The sequence below is a fragment of the Populus alba genome, chromosome 11 (assembly GCF_005239225.2).
Source record: "Populus alba chromosome 11, ASM523922v2, whole genome shotgun sequence".
NCBI lineage: Eukaryota > Viridiplantae > Streptophyta > Magnoliopsida > Malpighiales > Salicaceae > Populus > Populus alba.
In genome coordinates, this window is record NC_133294.1 from 5104672 (window position 1) to 5111974 (window position 7303).

The window sequence follows — 7303 nt, forward strand, 5'->3', positions numbered from 1 at the left end:
ATATCTTTTTTTCTTTTTTGATTATATTTTATTTTGGCCTAATTTCACATGAAGAAGTTTTCAATTGAATTAGAAAGATAAAATTTAAAATGGAAGGGCCAAAATGTAAAATATAGAGAAAATTTATGGCATTTTACATGCAAAGTCAACAAAGACCAAGAATATAGCTTACTTAAAGGGGGGGGGGGGGAGCGCTGGGGCGGGTTGCAAATGTATTGATACGGGTAAAAACCAAATCAAGTTTTATTTTAATAGGTTCAATAATTATATCAAAATAAAAGTCTTATTTTTTTATATGTTGCATATTCTAATACATCTAAAAGATAAAGATATTCAATATATATAATATATATATATATATATATAAAGAAAATACAAAAATCATCATCCATTTTAGCCTTGTTTTCACTAATTTTATTGTAGAGAAAACTTAGTTATCGTAAATACAAAAAGAATTAAGACTATCAATTGAATAATAGACTTTTGATATTCTAGAAGCTGTCATTTCTTACACAAGTCAAAAAGAATAGTCGTGTTTAAAGGAGTTACTGCAACAAATGCATTGTTGTCCAAGAATTTCTTGACATCTGATTTTTTTTTAAGAAAAATCTAGATTTCTTTGTTAGAGCATCTGTACTTTTCAAACTTAATTCAAGAATAGTAATCCTAAAAAATATCATCACGGTTAGTTAAAAAAACAAATATGTAGATAAGTCAATTTGCTTATTTCAAAAATCAAATCTAAAATATCATAGAAAATGCCTAATATAAACAGTGAATTGTATGGATTCAACATGCTATTGGCCATTAATGCACAAACCCTTTTTTATATACAATGAAAACATTAAAATTCTTGACTGTGGAAAACTGGATATGCCTTTCTAATAAAAGTAATAAGCTCTTGGTTGAAATATGTCAAGAGGATAGAAAAAGAACAACTGTTACTTTCTTGACCAGTAAGAACAGCATCCATAAAATATAGTTTGATTCACATCAAGAACATGGAGATAAAAGTTATGGGGATTGGCAACTGCAGAATTATAGCAGCCCTAATTCTCATTCAATCCTTCTTTTGTTCAGGTTATGATGCTGCACCTGATATAATATCATCTCAACGAAGAGAGATCATTTTTTGTTTGGTTTAATTTTTACCTTTAAAAAACAATCAAATAAAAAAAAAGAAAAACCCAAACCAAACCAAACCGAACTGGAATCAGTCCAAATCAACTGGTTTAGGTTCGGTTTTTGATATGCAAAACCAACAAAAAACCTATTGGTTTTTTCTCTGTGACTGAGATATGCCTCAGTTTAGCATTAAATTTACTCCCACAAAACCTCATTAAAAATCATAAAAGGAAAGAAAGAAAAGGAAGTCATGTTAATTGTTATCTTCTCTGAAAAAATAGTGTTGGCCAACATCAAATGTTGGATACATGGACAGAGAAGGAATGAATCTTGGCTATGCTACAAAAGAATGAAATGCAACGGAAACAACAGTAGCAAACAGAGTCTTTGCATAATCACTAGTGAAATTTAACCACTCTAGCAAAAACCCTATCTTTTTTTCTCCATCTCCTCATCACTATCACCATCATCCCTACCTCCACCTCCACCTCCCCACCATCACCACCAGAATCCACCACTGCTTTAGTCTCTTCATCAGAATCCTTAACCCATAACAAATTAATCTTTCGAATTGAACCGAAAGTTTTAATCTTAGTGAGGTTTTAAGTTTCAAGTTGGAGTTTTGGGGGAAAGAGAGGAAATGGCTTAGTTTATTTTTAGACATTGTTTGTGTCTAAACTTTTAGAGGGAGGGGCAATTGTTAATGGGAGAGGACGAGGGCAGCTATTGTGTCACTGTTAATGAAAGGGTTAACGGGAGGGGAGGGAGCAGCTGTGTGAAAGTGAAAGAAATGAAAAATGATCTGCTAGGGTTAATTGTTAATGCCTAATGGCTAATGGCAGGGAGGAGGCTGCACGCGGCTTGGTTTAATTTTTTTTCATTTCTAAACTGAACTGGTTCAAGTTGTTCATGTATCAGTCTGATTGTACGACTCGATCAATGTAAAAAAAATTCTAACATATCTTTTTTTGTTAAGGGTAAATTTTTTTTTTTCAAAAATTCGGCAGAATTTCGTTTGCATTTAGAACATCCCAAATTATCGACTACTATTAGTTTACTTAATCAACCCACCATCATAAGGTCCCATAATTCCGAACCTTATATCAAACCTCATAATTCCAAACAATATATATATTATACGAGTAAGATAAATATGAACATAATTCAAACATCATATCATAAAATTTAAAAGAAAAGGAATACAAACATGCAAAGAAAATATTTATAACATAATAAGTGTCTCTAAATGTTTCAAAAGGATTAATTACAAGATAACTAAAATACTAAATGCTAAGCTGAACTTTTATAATTACATCAAGATTTACACAAAAGTATACTACATATCACGCTAATTCCCTTTTGCTTAAGTTAAATATTTACATAAGCATCATAAGTAGAGTCCTAAATTATATAAGTACATAAATAAACATACCATTGTATTGATAAAGAATATATGTATGCTCATGTAATGAATACAAATGAAGTATTAACTTTTTATCGAATCCATGAGAATTCTAACAAGGAACTTATATTTTGCTTGTAAATCTTTTAAACCTAATTAAACACTCATTTGTATATTCTTAGATGAATAATCTTATTTACTTGCATACACTGGGTGACCTTGTAAAGTCTAATCTTGTAATTCACATCCCGGCAATCCTAGCACGGATGCCATTAGCCGAAGCTAATTTGTAATTCACATCCCGGCAATCCTATCATGGATGCCATTAGCCGAAGCTAATCTTGTATTTACGCTAGATTTTATTTATATTGAACAAGACATTTACTGTAATTGCATACACCAGACAAATTTTAAATTATATAAGTGCAAATAGGAAAAAAAAATCACGCACCTGCTTCGCCTGTCTCGTGACCTCCCCTAACAGAAGATCCAATCCTGGTTGCTCCTCCTGAATCACAAGGAAGTTTTTTTTTTGTTATGATTCCTTCAAGCCGATATTATAGACAATTCATATTCATCAATTACTCATATGTTACTTTCTATGTATGTTCATTTCCTCATAATAACATACGTACATATCTCATATATATTTTTAGAGTTAATATCTCAATGTGTAAGCGTTTATATGACTCAATTCTTTTATATTTTTATTTATAGTATTCACATGAAAGTCTATTGTTACTGTCCAATTTCCAACTGTCACTGTCTAGTTTTGAACTGTTACTGTCCAATTTCCAACTGTCATTGTCTGACTTTGAACTGTCACTGTCCAATTTCCAACTATCACTGTCCAATTTCCAACTGTCACTGTCTCACTTTGAACTGTCACTGTCCAATTTTCTAACTGTCATTGTCTGACTTTGAACTATCACTGTCTAATTTCTGACTGTCATTGTCCGAACACTCATCAGGTTTTTAAACTATATCTAAGGTTCTAAAACTCCATTTTAAGTGAGATTTATCTCGTTAGAAAGCTAAGACACGAGGCTACCAGTTCTCTGAGGAAGGAGAACCCAATTTTGCCTCTAAGATGGTCAAAATCACTCATCAACAAATCAGTCCTGCTACCCTACATAATCAGTCACGACTCAGTTTATGTTGGTAACCCATAACTGGAGTTCTACATCTCCAAATTGAGCAAGACCAGTTTCCTTGGTTAGCTAACATTCAAATCTACAATTTTTTATGAGGAATCCAATCATAATTCCCTTATCCCTCTATTCAAAATCTCACCGAAAGTCAAGAGACAAGTCTGTCCAGAGTTGTCTCCCCCTCCCTTCACATAATACTTTTATAAACTATATACCACACACATAAATTAACTTAATCTCAACAATAAATACTTTTTCCCCAATTTATGTCTAAGAACCCTAACTTATGATTCAATATCAAAGTATCAATTCTTTATCAAATTAAAAAAAAATGATATATATATATATATATATATATATATTTTTCTTAAATCATGTTTAGAATACCTTACCCGATACAAATTAAGATCTTGATCTTCAACCAGTTGAAGATTTTCATCTCCCTCCTTTCTTTTCTTCTTGTTCAATTTCTTGGTAATCCTTTGCTCTCAAGTGTTTATCCTATCTATAAGCTCTAAATCTTGGATGGGTTCTCGAAATGCTAGTGTTTCTCTCTTAATTTCTCAAGAATGGGTATAAAACTCCATATTCTCTCTCCTTATGGTTCCTACCAATTTTGTTTTGGTGAGGAGAGAGTGTTTTTATACTCTATGTTTTTCCTTATTTGCATTTAGGCCCTCTTTTTCCCTTAAGTGTATTATTATTATTATATTTCTTCAATTAAAGTGTATTATTTTTTTTCTTCAATTAAATCCAACCCTCAATAGTACCGGGTTCATTATTTTTGAATTTCTATTTTTTTTTATTTAATCATATGCATGAATTTCTTCACTTTTATTTTTTTTTTCTTGGGGTTTACAGATCGGTTTAGGCACACCAAAACTAGAAACCGAACTGAACCAGATATTTTTCTAAATATTTTAATCAATTTAATCAGTTTTTTTACCTGTTCGGTTTTCTCGGTTTATATTTTTTCAGTTTTTTTGCTCACCCCTAATCTCAACCCATCATAGATCTTGAAATTGTCTCCACAAGCGTTATCTTTAAAATGGGATTTTCAGCTCTATTAATTTAACAAAATCGCTATGTTGGAATATGGTACAATAATTGTGATGTTTTGAAAATATATTAGAAGGAAACGCAACCAAGCCCCCTTGGAGGCTTGAAGTAAGTATAATTAAATGTGGGGTATTGTGGTAATTGAACAATAGTTGATAACTATAAATAAAAAGAAAAAAAAATAAAAGAAAAAAACTGTGTTCTTGAGAGCAAACCATGAGAGAGAAGGGAAGAAGAAGAAGAATAGAAAAGAGAGAAAAATAAGGGAAAAAGAAGAGATTTGGAGAAAACAAGTTTAAATGTAAGATTTAGGTTTATAAATGTATAAATGTGTGTTCTTTTACCTTTAGATTTATGTTTTGTTGAATGCTAGGGTTTTGAAGATTGTGTTTTGGGTTTGATTGATGAATTAATTTCAATGTTATGTGTTGATTGTTATAGATAATGGATTATTTAGTTAATTATAAAATATTGTAGGTAAAGATGATTTTGAGTTATGATTTATGTAAATGGTGAATTTTAAGTTAGAAATATCGAAAGAACAGTAGGACAAAATTTTTGGTTTGGTCCCTTAATTTGTGAAAATTACAATTTAGTCCCCAAACTTTAGAAAAATTCTAGATTGGTCCCTGGAGCATATTCCGAGATTCTGGACAGAATAAAAGATGAATTATGGACAGAATTCCAGTATAGTTATGAATTTTTAATACTTTCAATTTGGTCCTCCCATTTGAAAAAAATTACAATTTGACCTTAAAACTTTGAAAAAAATTCTAGAATGGTCCCTGAAGCATAATTAGAGATTCTGGAAAGAAATGATGATGAATTATGGACATAATTCCACTATAGTCATGAATTTATGATATTTTTTAGTTTGGTCCTCCAATTTGACAAAGTTACAATTTGACCTTAAAAAATATGATAAATTCCAAATTGGTCTCTAGCTGTAATAGTAGCTTATGCGTATTGATTTGATGAATATTGAGGTTATTTTAGTGAATTATTACCATTTTTTTTTATTATGGATTAAATTTTAGGAAAACCGTTTAATTTTGAGTATTTAGAAAAATAACTAGTTTAGTCTAAAAACATATAGAGTTATGGATTATACCCTTAGATATGTGTATTAAATAGGTTTATATGTTCTTTTAAGTCATTCTTAAATATGTCTCCTTTGTATTCAGATAATCTTGATATTCTACCGGTGGACATTAGTAGGATTTCCTTTAGTATTTGCTTTTGAGTTCTATTTGCTTTCGAGTCAAGTTAGTGGATAATTTTCATATGCACGAGAAATATAATAAATATTTGATTTGTTACTATATATATGTGTGTGTGTGTGTGTGTTGATTATTATCTTTGTTATGATACAACATAATCAATTGTTGATTCTGAATTCTTGATATGAACCAGTATGTATTTTAAATTGACTTCTAAATTAATAGCTCCTCATTTGATTTATGTCATGAGTTGAGCCTTGAGATATGAATATGTCTGTTTGATTATGATTATGAACCTATGGTATGTCAGTTAGAATACCCATACTAATAGGGGTAGTGTTAGTCTTTGTGCATATCGTATCTGAACCCTAGCTGGTCGGGGAGCCACCAACTTGTATATACTGATCATTCCACAGTACGAAACCTCATGCTCATTGCATTTTTATTTAGACAAGTTTTACCATATGATTTTCTTGTTATGGTCTATTTGAAAAACCTTCCTATAAGAACCTAAATCGTACTTGTTATATATTTCTCATAGTTATATTATCTCATGTGTGTGTGTATTGAACGTTATTTATTCACTGAGTTGTTGAACCCAACCTCTCATTATTTATCTTTTTAGGCTTATAGCTTTTAGCGGGTAATTTTATTGGACCTTCAGGACCTGCTCTTTTGGTGAAATTTGTATTATTCTCTGATGTCTTAGTTAATGCTTCCACAACTATAAAAATTATATTAACTCTTGTATTAAGACAATTAAATTATATTATGAAGTTAGTTTTGTTGATACTACTGTATTTAATTCTGATTGGGTTATTTAAAGGATGAGCTTGTATGTAAGTTTTGGGTTCGTATATGTATAAAACTTTAAAAGCGAACTTAGCCTATGTACCGATCATGGATTTGAAAATTGAGTCGTGACAATAATGTTTCTCAATGAAACCAAAAAATCGGTTCCCCACGTAAACAACCCAATCATAGATTCTTCAGTGCGGTGACGATATCTTAAGATGGAAAGCTTGTAGTTTTAAATGCTTCATAAGAGATTCTTTGCTCATCAAATGTTTCAAATAGAGTCAGAAACTCCATTGCAAAGGTTGGAGACGATGGGAATCCAGTCTTCCAAGGCAGCTCCAAATGGGAATCATTTTATGGCGAAGTTTCCCTGATGATTGATGAAACAGCAAGGTCCTTTGACTTGTCAACTGCTGTTCCACACTTGTTGGTAGAAATAGCTTATTCCTACCTAGAAAACTCATCGCCTAACTTTATCGACTGGATGGTCTACGGTCAATAAGTTGACTACCACCTATATAAAGGATGCCAGGAAAATTCCAATTACA